Here is a 15,764-nt window from a genome sequence, read left to right on the forward strand (position 1 = left end):
GATATGAAGTGGGACAACCATGTAATGGCAGTCGTGGGGAAGGCGGATAGTCGTCTTCGGTTCATTGATAGAATTTTGGGAAGATGTGGTTCATCTGTAAAGGAGACCGCTTATAAAACACTAATACGACCTATTCTTGAGTACTGCTCTAGCGTTTGGGATCCCTATCAGGTCGGATTGAGGGAGGACATAGAAGCAATTCAGAGTCGGGCTGCTATGTTTGTTACTGGTAGGTTTGATCATCACGCGAGTGTTACGGAAATGCTTCAGGAACTCGTGTGGGAGTCTCTAGAGGAAAGGAGGCGCTCTTTTCGTGAATCACTACTGAGGAAATTTAGAGAACTAGCATTGGAGGCTGACTGCAGTACAATTTTACTGCCGCCAACCTATATTTCGCGGAAAGACCACAAAGATAAGATAAGAGAGATTAGGGCTCGTACAGAGGCATATAGGCAGTCATATTTCCCTTGTTCTGTTTGGGAGTGGAACAGGGAGAGAAGACGCTGGTTAAGGTAGGAGGTACCCTCCACCACGCACCGTATGGTGGATTGCGGAGTATGTATGTAGATGTAGATGTCTTTATTTTTCAAACTTTCGTTCTTTATACGACTGAACTGTGTTTCACTCCAGAACCGTGGTTAGGTATAGTCTTGCTTGTTACCGGGCAAGACTGGACATCGTTGCCAGCACACATATTTTTCAGCAGCATCCCATTCTCACAGCGAGTAACGTTGACCTGCTACGCTTGGATGAAACGTTGCTGAACAGGGAATGCTTCCAAAGTACCGTGTACTAACCAATTCCAGCGTTGGGAAGGGTCACATGGGGTCTGCGAAGCGGCTCGGCGAAAGTGAGCCTTACGCTCGCTTGGCAGCCGACTTTCGATCGTGTCAGACATGCCTTCTGCATCCGTCACAGTTTGTTAGCGGCCTCCCAGGGGCCAGTTGTGCCCTTTACAAGTAGATTTCTGGATAAAGGCCACTTAGTTTCGTAAACGTATTCCACTGTTCTTTATAACCATTTCCTCAACTTACATGCACTATCAGACGCCCACATCCTGAAATTATCTCGCCCTTCTTAAAATCTGTACATATCATGTTTAGCGTGGTTTCCTAAGTATGGTGGAACCTGACGTCTCGCACGTGGTTTTACTAGAGGTGAAGGACATGTGTTTGAGCCTGTTAAAAATTGATGCCCGAAGTGGAAATAGAACCCATGCAGCTCCCATATAAAATTGGATTTATTTTAATTTGGCCTGCCATCCTCCCTTACAGACCTTCCAGTTCCCTTCAGTACTCTCTTTGGCTAACTTATGGTATAACGTGCTTAGTGCAACTCTTATTTTAATTAATGGAATGCTAAACATCGTGTATTAGTCACAAAACTATAACCTTCTTTGTTATGGAATAAAATGATGTCCTCTACTGAAAGAAAGAAAGGTGAAATGAACTTTACATTTCTATTTGAGACATTTCACCAACAAATATCGGATTTGGAGACGTGGTAAAGGAATGATCAAGTTCTTCCTCTCACAGAAAAAAAATTATGTGTTCATTGCATTCTGGCATCTTCTCCATAAAGTGAAATTAAATTTAACGCAGTCTGAAAAGTAATTATAATGACTGCGTGAGGGCGTAGGAAATTGGTAGGCAGGAAATCGTGAAAATAAGAAATGTCCTGCGTGACTTTTTTTTTCTTTCATCCCTTTTAGCAAGCACAGTTGTTTACGGAACTAAAATATCCTCTCAATAAATGCAGGGAACATAAAGTTGTTGCGGTAAATTCAAGATTTCTTCTTGATGTTTTCTATATTACGACGCTGTAGAAAAACTGCACGTCAATCGTGCTTCGTAACGCATTGCCATACTATGTTTCTGCGTATTTCGTTTTCTCTGTTGTTCTGTAATGATACTCTGAGTAATCCTAGAATATTGCACTGCGTTTCATGAGTATGTGACTCAGTCTAGCTACACATGTTACTGCGTTACGCTTAGTTCGTCGTTATGGCAATCTCTGGTGACAATAATAATGAACTTATGGCATTGGTGACCGGGAGACCCCTCGCGAGGCGTTTCGGCCACCGCTCCGCAAGTTCTTTAACGCCACTACGGCGACTTGAGTGTGAATGAGGATGAAACGACGATGAAAGACACACAACACGCAGTCATCTCGAGGCAGAGAAAATCCCTAACCCCGCCGGGAATCGAACCCGGAAGCCGGTCCGCGGGAAGCGAGAACGCTACCGCTAGACCACGAGGCGCGGACATCTGTGGTAATGATCAATACCCATTAAACTACTTCAACATCGTGTATCCGTTGCTACATGTAAATCCATGAATGTGGCTATCCACCTGACCCAGTTTATCGCGTACCAGTGTGGGACATAGACGACTATTATTTAATTTTTCGTTTGTCTCTATTTTGTCTTTGACAATGGAATACTACTAAGATCTGAGTTGGGAATGTAGGTGGGCTTTTCGAACGTTCCCCCAAAACATGTTCCACATCATAGCAATCCATTTTTCTTCTGAACAATTTCTCACATCGTTTTGTGTCGTGAGCGCGTATAACTCTGAAGTCTGTGGTGGCTAATCATGTCTCTATAGATGAACTCTAAGTGATGTACTCTACGTTGACGATAAATGGCCGAAGTCTTTGCAATACTGGCAGGAAATTCAGCATTCGTTGGTTTCCGCAAAAGTCGTTTTCGGACTTGGATGCTGCATACGAAATTTCTTCCCTGCGCTGTTTATCAGGAAGGCCTTGCAACGTTGCCGTCCGTTCGTGCGATTTAATACGCTTTCAGTTACTGGCATGTATAGTATGAACAACCTGAAGTAAAGCCTTCTTCATCGTATAGGTACCAACAACCTGCAGTAAAGTCGTCTTCATGGTACTGAGCTTAGCTCCTGTCACAGCTGTGAATTCCTTCACCAAACTTCTCCTTGCTGCGAGATCTTGTTCGTTTGTTAACGTAATACATACAGTATATCATCGGCATACGATGCACAGGAGGTGACAGTGAAGTTAATTGTGATGCCCATTATTCCGTCTCCAATGCTGACTAACACTGGCTCCACAGGACTTACATGCAGTGCCATGGAAGTGAGCAACCCTGCCGTACTGATTGCCGAAAGGTAACTGCTTTACTTGTTTGTCCGTTTCCCAGTATTTACCACAAAGCATTGCTGATGCCTGTCTTAGTGAAATAAACCAGTTACTCAATCCCATCTTCGGCATTATCTTGATTAAATAGTCATGTCTTACTCGGTCAAATGCCTGTTCAAAATCTAAGAGTAGTATCGCTGCATTTAATTTTGTTTCAGAATATGCACATATAATATATGTCTGTTGACACGCCATTTATGATGTTTCGCCCAGGCCACTAATGTACTGACATGTCCTCAAGCTGACTTTCAAAACAGTTTGGATTCGTAACTTCATTCCCCTAGTTGTGACCTTAAAATCACATTTCGGCCATGTGAGCGGGAGTGTTTTATTAAGTCTGTCGTTGCTGCCTTTCTTAGGTAATGATAAAATGAAACCATCCTTAATTTCATGTGAGATATTAGCGTCACTCCAGAATTCATTTGCCATTTCGACTAGGGTATGTTCAAGGATGTTCCAGAAATGCTGTCAAGCCCAGGAGACTTCCCATTACCTGCATTGTTTGCGGCAGTCTCAATTTCATCACTACTGAAAGATAATTCAGGTGTTTCAGTCTTCTCCTCAGACATACGGTGGATTACTTTCTCGAGCACTGTGTCACAAAGAACATTTATTTCTGTATTATTGTATCAATTGCAATATTACTCCAGAATTTTCTATATTATACTGCACTGTGCTGTGTGATTTTATTCAAAGTTTCGTCTGTGGCATCAACTATTAAAGCATGATGGAGTCTTTTCTACATCGGAAGGTGAAAACGAGATGCTATTTCAACGTGTGCAATGAATGTCTGGTATGGTACTTAAGACGTAACAACCTCGTGGATATTACCGTTTTGATATAGCTCACGGAGGCATTGATAGCAGCCGCGCGGCGTAGCCGTGCCTGTCTAGGGCGTCTTGTCACGGAACGCGCGGCTACCGCCCCCCCCCCCCCCCCCGCCATCGGAGGTTCGAGTCCTACCTCGGTACCTCAGGCATGGGTGTGTGTGTTGTCCTTAGTGCCTTAGTGTAATTTAGCTTAAGTTAGATTAAGTAGTGCGTAAGCCTAAGGACCGATGACCTCAGCAGTTTGGTCCCATAGTCCTTACCACAAATTTCCAAATCTTCCATTCATAGCAAAATTCTTTAGTTTTTCTTGCCAGTATACTCTGAAGAGAAAGAAACTGGTACACTTTCCTAATATCGTGTAGAGCCCGGCGAGCAAGCGGAAGTGCTGCAACACTACGTGGCATGGAATCTATTAATGTCTGAAGCAGTGTTGGAGGGAATTGGACCATGAATCCTGCAGGGCTGTCCATAAATCCCTAAGAGTACGACGAGGGGGTGGAAAGCTCTTCTGAATAGCACGTAAAAAGGCATCCCAGGTACGCTCAATAATGATGATGTCTGGGGAGTTTAGTGGCCGGCGGAAATGGCTAAACTCAGAAGTGTTCCTGGAGCCATTCTGTAACAATTCTGGACGTGTGGGGTCCTCCTGGAGTTGCCCAAGTACGTCGGAATGCACAATGGACATGAATGGGTGCAGGTGATAAGACAGGATTCTTACGTACGTGTCACCTGTCATAGTCGTGTCTAGACGTAACTAACGCACACGCCCCAAACCATTATAGAGCCTCCACCAGTTTCAACACTCCCCACTGAGATGCAGGGTCATGGATTCATGAGGTTGTCTCCATACACTTACGCGTCCATCCGCTCGATACAATTTCATACGAGACTCGTCTGACCGTGCAACATGTTCCCAGTCATCAAAAGAACAATGTCGATGTTGACGGGCCTAGTGCAACTTCACGAATTCCACATGCCATACTCAGCGACCTCTAATGGACAGCTTTAAATGTTTCCATATACACGAATATCACGTAGTTCATTCTGTGTCTTCCTTTACAGTTTTTACCCTCTGCAACTCCCTCTCGTACTATGGGAGCAATTCCATGGTATCTTTACGGATATTCTATCATCCAGTCCCATACTATTTGCCATAAATTTCATTTCTCGCCGATTCCGCGGGGAGACTCCTCATTCCTTACCCCATCAGTCCACACAGTTTTCAACTTTATTCTTTAGCACCACGTCTCAAAAGCTTCAGTTCTGGTTTCCCCACAGTCCATGTTTCACTATCATACAATACTGTGCTCTTAACGAACACTGTCAGGAATTTCTCCCTCAAATTAAGGCTTATGTTTGATAGCAGAAGACTTCTCTTAGCCAGGAACGTCCTTTTTTCCAGTGCTCGCGATTCAGGTTTTCCGTGATTTCCCTAGATCATTTCAGGCAAATGCCGGGATGGTTCCTTTCAAAGGGCACGGCCGATTTTCTTCCCCATCCTTCCCTAATCCGAGCTTGTGCTCCGTCTCTAATGACCTCGTTGACGACGGGACGTTAAACACTAATCTCCTCCTCCTCCTCCAGTGCTCGTCCACTTCTTATGTCCTCCATGCTTCGTCCATCTTGGGCTATATCGCTGCCTAAGTTGCAGAATTTAACTTTGTCTACTAAGTGATCCCCAATTCGGATGTTAGCTCCCTCGCTAATCCCTTTTGTGGTAGCTCACATTACTTTCGTCATTCCTCATTTTACTCCCAGTCCATATACTATACTCATTGGTCTGTTCGTTACACTGAAAACATCCAGTAACTCATCTTCACTTTTATTAAGGGTAGCAATTTCGTCAGTAAATATTATCATTGATATTCTTTCACCTCGAATTTTAATCCCACTCTTGAACCCTTTGCGGCGGCGCGGTTCCAGTCTTCCTTTACCTGCACCTACCTGTGAACTCGTTGCAGCAGATCACCGGTAATAAAGCCGAGCAGAAACCTACCTTATTGCAACTCGCACCAGGCTGCATACAACGTAACTATTCCAAGAATCGGGAAAAGGTCTTAATCTTGAATGAAAGGTGGAAGTATTGGCAAAACTCCCGAATATTTTGAACTTTGATAGTTTACACGTTCATTGCCAAGCCCGTGTTAATCTTAACACAGTTATGTACAAACCCTTTCATTCACGTTAGCAAGCTTATCATAACATATTTGCAGAAATCTGAAAAGCTACAAAGCACGGATTGTTCTTAAATGAAAATGCTCGCCATACTAGTAAGTTTATCGGTGTCTAACGCACTCAAGTTTTTAGTCACCAGTCTGCTCAATATGTCACGTGCAGTCACTGTCCTTTCTCAAGCATAAAATTACTTAAAAATCCGTAGTTTCTAAAAAATACACTGGAATAAATATGCCTTCACCTTAAAATACTTTTGGAACATGTAGCACAACTAAAACCGGGAAATTATAACTTTCTTCGGAGCTCATACTACACCGACTATTTTAGACAGCTTTAAGAATTCTATGTCTCCAAGAGAAAAGACACACGAAGAATACTCCGTCCTGGTTGGTCAGTTTTCTTTAAGGCCAATAGAAAAACATTATTCTCCCGCGTTAGTTAGCGCTTTTCATGACTAACCAATGAACAAATAACACGGCTTAGAACTGTGCTTTTTCCTGAAATAAACATTTACCATTCTGATATTTTGCTTATGCTGTACGCTATTAACTATTTTCATTTGCACTCGAATTAGCTTTCTTTTTACCACAAACTTACTGAACATATCACGATGCAAAATTCCCCGTCGTCTGCATTCACACTGGCTTAAAATTTTCTCACGCTAGTTCGTACAGGGTTTACATTCACGCATCATTCATACTACTGAAACCGTATCCAAAATTGTACAAAAATAAATAAACAATAAAACCTTCAAGAAATAAACAGAACAATTCACTAAACATCCTGTTCACCTATTTTTTTAATGTCTCTATACATTACTGGACTCTGGTGAATGAAAATTAGAACTACATACTCGACTCATGTCACCTCAGACCATCTCTCACAGTGCACGCATAAGTCATTCTTCTGATACACAGGCTCTAGACAGGAGCGATATAAGGAGCAATGGCTTACATCCTCCTATGATAATGAAGTTGTTTTCTAAAAAACTTTAGAATTCTACAAATTATCGATTCTGGTTTCAAATTTTAAAGCTTTCAAAAAATTCTAATTTTTGTAAACTAAAATTACAAATTTCTTACCCCAGACTTGGCAGTCTACTACTAACCTAGCCTAATCTTTAATTTTCCTTATGAAAAATCATTTCGCATTTGACTAAACTGATGCACATTTTCAAAACAAATTTTCAAAATTTTAATAACTTTTTCAATTTTTTTAAATGCATGTTTCACTAAAGTCATTTGAAGTTTACTTGTTCACTTTTTTATTTAAAGGCACAGCTATTTCTGTCCTTCCATTTAATAATAATACTTTATTCTACCTTATCACCAGCACATCACTGTTGTCTTTTGGTCACACACATTTACCTGGCTTTTGATTATGGCACCTTTACATTGTAGCGTCTGTAGCATTCTTCCACTTTCCACATATCTGTCCTTTCAGGGTTTACATGTAACGTTGTCCGTGAAACCATACTTCCGTCTAAGACTACTTTCTTTACATACATCCTAATACACAATCACTTATTATTACAAGAAATTATTTACAAATTTAACATTTCGTTTAACTTGACTTCAAATGAAAGTAAATTAACAGAGTGTTGCTTCTTTATTTTACTTTAATCAGCAAGATCAAAACTAATAGAAAATTTTTATTCAATAATTAATTTCTTGTAGAAGACTTCATGGGTTTTTTAATAAAACTAGTTGCTATTGAAAGCAAAACTTATTCTTTACTTTAACTCAACTTCAGAACGTTTAATTGTGAAATAACAAATTTCACACAAATCAATTATTTACAAACATTTTATAATACATAGTTATCCTTTTTATGCAGTGTCTCTTAGCATCACTTCTTCTCCATATTTTTTACCACTATTCAGCAGAAATCAAAGAAATGGCTCTGAGCACTATGGGACTTAACATCTATGGTCATCAGTCCCCTAGAACTTAGAACTTCTTAAACCTAACTAACCTAAGAACAGCACACAACAGCCAGCCATCACGAAGCAGAGAAAATCCCTGACCCCGCCGGGAATCGAACCCGGGAACCCGGGCGTGGGAAGCGAGAACACTACCGCACGACCACGAGATGCGGGCGAGAAATCAAAGAATTTTTATTTACAATAGATAAATAATCTCCATTTTCATTCATATTCCTTTCACAATAAATGTTCTTCAGCTTTATCCAGGTCTAGTTTTCATCATATTTTTAAACTTCCTTTACCAATGTGGCCACGGTGTATCCCTTTCCATCGTTAGGTTTACAACACACCTTTGCCTGACCGTTACAATTTAATGCTCATCACAAACATCTTCTTTATTAACCACACATGTCACATCCATTACTGGCATTATTACAAGTTCATTTCTACTTGGCATCGATTTTAACCAGTTTTTACTCACAGCGCATAAATCACTGCCACTATCTGCTAAACACTGTACTTCTTCGTTACACACTTGCAGACTAATAACTGGCTGACTCAACACCTTCCTTTCATATCTAGTGTCAGAACCATCCTTGAATAAATCGTTCACAACGTCCCTTCTGTCGAAACCTTCCCTGTTTCCAGAAATTACAAAGATTTTTGCTGAATCACCCTCATCACTTCTCTCGCCCATACTAACTATTCCGTCCACTAATAACAGCTCAAGTTTTTTTCCGGCGTTTCACCATTCTCCCTTTCCTCCCTCTCTTCCTTTTCTCCACAATTAATTGACTAACCCCCATTTTGGTTAACATTTTCCTACCTCTCCCTTATAGCCTAACAAATTGCATCATTTATAGACGCTAGTATTTCTTCGAAATTGACATCACTAATATCCCGTAATTCTGCAGCTTCTATGCTTTCTCCTTTCCCTGAAGATGACTCGACGTCAGCTTGGTTGCTGAAGACTTTGTGGCAATCAGGTTCTGTCGCATTTTACGAAAATGCATCACCCATTTTGTCTGCAATACAGTGCTTATTTTGTTTACGTGTGTCCAGAAAATCCCCCTTCGTTAAATGCACAGATTTTTATGTAGCTCGTTTCGTCCGTTGTTACTACCTTCGTCTGCTCCTCACTTTTAATCCCTGTGTGTTTAGTGCTAACACGTACAAATGGTTTTACTAGAGGGTTCTGATGACTGCTTCCCGTCTTGTAAACGCTAGCTCTTTCGCAGACGGCATTTAGCTTAAGGTACTCTGGGATTCAGTAGCATTTCTTACGTTTACCCCCATTTGCTGTCGCCTTGGCTCAACATCATCCTCTCGCACCGGAGAATACGACCGATAATTGTGCACCTCCTCCCCATTATTTCGCCAATCATTTGCTGAATAGCGCCACCTCCCGGCACGTCTGCTCCTGCTGTTTCCTTAGTACGTGACAATTCTGTTAGCGTTTACATTCTGCCGCTGTTCTGCATTATTTGGTGGTCTGACATTACGATTTACATGCTCCTCCTCATGCAACAGCTTCTCAACACTCTCCAAATAATTAATGAATTTATGAACGTCATCCCTCGGAGTTGAAATAATTTTGTTTCGCCAGTTCATGGACAGTTTACCTTTCAGCCCCATAACAATTAGTTCTGGCTCGACTTTATTGTTTTAATATGACAAATTTTTCATCCACTTTAACGCAAACATTCTTACGGTTTCCTTTCTGGGATTAAACTTTTTCCCAACCAAGAAGCTATTTATCAGCTCCATTTGTTTTTGCTTACCCCAATATTCCTTAACAAACGCCTCTTTAAATTTATCTAGAGTATCGTACTGTTCAATAGCGTTAACCCCCCAAGCTCTAGCCTCTCCTAAGTATTTAGACGTAAAAAACCCTATTTTTGGTCTATCTGACCACAAACTTGGTAGAACACCTTCAAAGCCATTCTAAAATTCTTTTTGGATGTACATTTCCTGTTGGATCAAAACGTAAAATCTGCCCGTTAGTGACATATGATATTTCAGACGATTTTACTACTAAACTACACCCACTACTGTTAGTTCCATGTATGACGTTAGTTTCAACTTGGCATAATCTACTGCTGTGCTCGTTCAGCTTATTTTCAGCCTTTTCTACCTGGTTAGTTAGCTGAAGAACATTTTCTTCAGACACACCCACTCGGTCAGACACACTTTCTACTTCATTCAAACATTTGGCATATTCAGAACTGATTTTACTGTCTAACAATTTGTTATCATTTACACATGTAGCCTCTACCGCCTCTATTTTGACCTCTACTTTCTGCACACTTTCTTGTATCAAATGTACCCTTTGTTTGGTTCCAATAGCAACTTTTTTCAAGCCATCTGTTCATACACTTTTTACAATATCAGTGGGTTGTTGGCAGTTATTCCCAAGTTTAGAAATTTGGCCATACACTTTACTTTCTAGTGACATCAAATAAATTTTCCAGATTTCTTTTAAAACGGCAGTCTGCTTTTCAAATTTTTCATTAAAATCAGTAGTTTGCTTTTCAATTTTCTGACCAACTGTGTCATCGAAATTGGTATGGCAATCTTTTATAGAACTCATTAATGCTGCAATCATTTCTTGCATACTTCCAGGTTCTATTTTCTGCATTACTGTTTCCTTTCTACTTTGCTCCACGGGTACTATATCAAATTTGGTATCCACATTTGACAAATTTGTTTCAGTAACAATAGCCACACTGTCATCAAGGAAACAGTTGTTACCGATTTCATACTTAATGTCACTTTCAGGAGTTACATTAACCCCACTAGTCACATTAACTGATATAATTGAAGCACATTCTACTCCACTGCTCGTAAGTAACACAGAAACATCGTCAAAAGCCTCCTTTTGTACTTTAACGTCTACTCCTTCTCTCTGTTCGGGCGTGATAGTTTGTGAAGCACTTACTCAGAATGAAAGTCCTTCCTCTTTTTTCGTATTTACAAAATCTGTATCACTTTCCATGTTAATCAGTCTTGCAGCACATACGCAAAAAATGTAACGAACTTACCATTCGTAGAATGCTGCGGCCTCGGCGTGCAGAAACTGTGAGTCCGACCTCCTTCGTCTGCCGTACTAATTTCAGGGTCCCCGCTCGTCGCGTAAAGGCCGGTTCCGACTAGAGCACGGCAGCACGGCGTGCGGCAACGGCAGCGGCAAGCGTTTTCCGCTTTGACGCGGCGGCTCGCGGAATTGGCGTTCCTATCTGGAAGCGACAGATGCTAGCGGTAGCCAATGACGGACAGCCACTGAGGTAAGGGGCGTGAGCCACTGAAGCGCCGGGTGCGTTTGATTAACAATATCGTGCACTTCCAAGAAGAAAAGACAAAGCTGAGTGCAGAAATACCAATTTTTCATTTTCTGTACAATGTACTCTTTCACATATTTAATTTTCATTTTTTCTCATGGTTGATCACTATCTCATAACAAATTGAAACAGTGTACGCTAAAAGAGATTATTCAGATAGTTAAGCGAGACAAAACTCTAAAATGTGATACGGTAGCACGTACAGGAAGAGAAAACAGTAAGAACACAAAGGTTTGGGGGAAGGGATGAAAGGGGTAGCCACCTGATACAATTTCGCACAGAGCATAATGTAATCATCGCCAACACCTTGCTTAAGAATCATGAGAGAACGATGTATATTTGGAACAGATTTTAAATTGTAAGACAATTCTCGGTAGACGCAAACCGACAATAATTTATTGGTTACATGCTGCAGTTTACAACTAAAGAGACAGTAACCGGTAGCAAATTAAGGAGATGGAACTTGAATAAATCAAGACCCACAGTTTTTCGATAATCTTAAATGTACCGTAAGGCAACGAGTGACTGAAACAGAGGATGGAATCCACTACAATACGAGTGGATATCTTTGAGAGAAGAAGTGTTGAATACAGCAGAGGATGTGAATGAGAAAAAGGTACAGTGGAAATCGTTGGATAAAACGTGATATATTAAATTTAATTCACAATAATGAAAAATATAAAAATGCAGGAAATAAAGTAGGCCATGGGAAATAGAAACGTCTAAAAATGACGTTGACAGAGCGTCCAAAATCGCGCCGGAAAACATAGGATAATGAAAATGCGGAAGAAGAAAGAATACTTTCCTCAAAGGAGAAGCAACTGTCAAGAACTCATTTGGCAAGCCAGAAGTATGCAAATGAGAGAAGGCTATAAAGTGGAAGGAATGTGTAGAGAAGAGAGGAGGATGGGTTATACAAACTAACATGAGCACAATGTTATATCCCTCTGAAATGTATGTATGGACACTCAAGGCTAGCCGGCCGGAGTGGCCGTGCGGTTCTAGGCGCTACAGTCTGGAACCGAGCGACCGCTACGGTTGCAGGTTCGAATCTTGCCTCGGGCATGGATGTGTGTGATGTCCTTAGGTTAGTTAGGTTTATTTAGTTCTATGTTCTAGGCGACTGATGACCACAGAAGTTAAGTCGCATAGTGCTCAGAGCCATTTTGAACTCAAGGCAATACTGGTCGTACCACTTAGCTAAGTATAAAAACTGAGGAACGGCAAAACTGTGTAGATAGCATTTGCATGTTTAGAGAAAGGTTTTGACAATCTTAATTGAAAAACATTCTTTGAAGCTCTGGAGGTATCATCGATAAGAAAATGGTTCAAATGGCTCTGAGCACTATGGGACTCAACTTCGGAGGTCATTAGTCCACTAGAACTTAGAACTAGTTAAACCTAACTAAGCTAAGGACATCACACACATCCATGCCCGAGGCAGGTTTCGAATCTGTGACCATAGCGGTGCTGCGGTTCCTGACTGTAGCGCCTAGAACTGCTCGGCCACCACGGCCGGCTCAGCAAATGAGAAAGTTTAGTTACTGTTATGGCCACTCTGCCATTTGTAGCATTTTCCATAATACATGTATTCCTTCATGAAACAACAACCAATGACTGATTACGTATTATCCATGACTTTCGAATGCACTGGCAGTTCTCAAACTGTGTAGAAGTCATCAGTGACACACTTTTACATATGCTGCCATAAGTTTTTTTTTAAATACTGTATTTTGGCAACCAAATATGGAATCGGCAATTGGATTATAACTGTGAAAGCAATTATTATAACTGGTTCTTCATAACTAATTGCAAGACGGTGATCAGTGAGACTTTATGGATATTGAAAACGATTCACATAATATTATATTTAGTGCACGTTTCGATTTCTTGAACCGTTTACGAAATTTGCGGCTGATACAACCATATGGTTTACGACGAGCACAACGCAGTATTGGTCGTATCGCGCGCGACCAGCGCGTGGCCACCGTACAGCCCGTCCGCCGACATATCATTCCATATCTCGAGAACTGTGATAGCTATCATTCCGCTCTCAGCTATAAAAACAATTTCGAAATGTTGACTAAATTTCATACGCAATAATGCATTACCTAAAACGAGCTATACGCAAAGTTCACACAATGCGTTTTTACCTCTGCACACTCATTCAAATTTCGTGTAATGGTTTACGTAAATGTGATACAGCAAGTAACCACGACGAATAACGAAAATAAATTCGGTCCTTTGTCGAGAGAAGATATCAGGCTGTAACATGCTGCAAACTCAAATTTTTCTACTGAATAGTTTCCCTGAAATCGGTTGGTAAATATATCATAGCTGCCACCGCGTCTACGCCAGCGGTCCGGCGAAATTTCGTGTGGCCCAGGATTCGATACCCGACGTCACGCTCAGCGTGTTCTGTGATTGGTGGCGCGGACCTGCATCGCGGCACGTGGCAGCAGCAGCGGTTCGCCATGCCCAAACTGCGACGCTGAGGCCGCTATGCCGCGCCACTGATGGCGATTCTATGGCAACCACGCCGCTGCCACGCGGTTTTGACGCAGCCCTTGTGGGAACCGGACTGAAGTTGCCAGCACTCCCCCCTCGTACTGCTGCCCGTTGAAAGCGCTATGACGCCGATGGCTGTTTCAATGCGCCCTCGTTGTTATTGTCACTGTTTAAGATCTTCTTCTTTCTTGTAAGTCTCTTCGGCGCCTCGAAACGGATTCCCTTCAAAATTCCATTTGTAATGATTTACTTAACTTGTCATTATCGTTCACTACACGGACTTTCACAAAATTTCTCTCAACCAAGGATTCAATGTACTAAGGTTTTAACTGTTTTCCTGGCACAGCTGCACTATTTCCAATGGTGCGGTTCTGCTCTTCCTTTACCTGCACCTACCTGTGAACTAGTTGCAGCAGATCCACAGTAGGAAAACCGAGCAGAAACCTACCGTACTGCAACTCGCATCAGGCTACATGCAAAGTAACTATTCCAAGTACCGGGGAAAGGTCTCAATCTTTAATGAGAGGTGGAAATACTGGCAAAACTTCTGTATATCTTGAGCTTTGATAGTTACACGTTCATTGCCAAGCCCGTGCTAATCTTAACACAGTTATGCACAAACCCTTTCTGTCACGTTAGCAAGTTTATGGTAACATATTTCCCAAAATCTGAACAGCTACTAAGCACGGATTGTTCTTAAACGAAAATGCTCTCCATACTGTTAGGTTTCTCGGTGTCTAACGCACTCAAGTTTTTAATCACCAGTCTGCTCAATATACCACGTGGAATTACTGCCTTTTCTCACACACAAAATCACTTACAAATCCATAATTTCTGTAAAACACACCGGAATAAATATACCTCTACTTTAAAACACTTTTGGAACATGTAGCACAACTACAACCGACTAATTATAACTTCCTTCGGAGCTCATAATGCGACCGACTCTTTTAGACTACTGTAAGCATTCTATATCTGCAAGAGAAAAGACGCACGAAGAATACTCCGTTCTGATTGGTAAGTTTACTTTAAGGCCAATAGGAAAACCTTATTCTCCCACTTTAGTCAGCACTTTTCATGACTAACCAATGAACAAATAACACGCTTTAGAACTGTAGTTTTTCCAGAAACCAACATGTAACATGATATTTTATTTATGCTGTACGTTATTAACTATTTTTATTTGCACTGGAATTAGCTTTCCTTTTACCATAAACTTACTTAAAATATTACGATACAAAATTCCCCGTCGTCTGCATTCACACTGTGAAATAATTTTCTTACGCTGGGTCGTACAGCATTTATCAGTAGAACAATGATCTACATATTTACTTTAACTACATTCACTCATCATTCACACTACTAAAAGCATATACAAAACTGTACAAAAATAAATAAACAATAAAGCCTTCATGAAATAAACACAACAATTCACAAACACATTCTCTTGACCTGTTTCTTGAATGTCTTTCGTGCATTACTGGACTCCGGTGGATGAAAATTAGAACTACGTTCTCGACTCATGCCACATCACACCATCTCTCTCTGTGCACGCATGAGTCATTCTCCCGATACACAGGCTCTAGATACGAGTGATATAAGGTGCAACGCCTCACCTTATTTTATTTCCGTCATTTCTTCTTCGACATGTAAACTGAACAGTAGGGGCGGAAGACTATGTCTCTGTCTGACATCTTTTTTAATCCGAACTCTTTGTTCTTGATCTTCCAGTGAAACTGTTCCCTCTTAGTTCATTTACATAAAGTGTATTACCTGTCTATCCCTACAACTAACCCTTATTTTTCTCAGAATTTCGAACTT

Source organism: Schistocerca nitens, chromosome 3 (assembly GCF_023898315.1).
Source record: "Schistocerca nitens isolate TAMUIC-IGC-003100 chromosome 3, iqSchNite1.1, whole genome shotgun sequence".
In the NCBI taxonomy this organism is placed as follows: Eukaryota; Metazoa; Arthropoda; class Insecta; order Orthoptera; family Acrididae; genus Schistocerca; species Schistocerca nitens.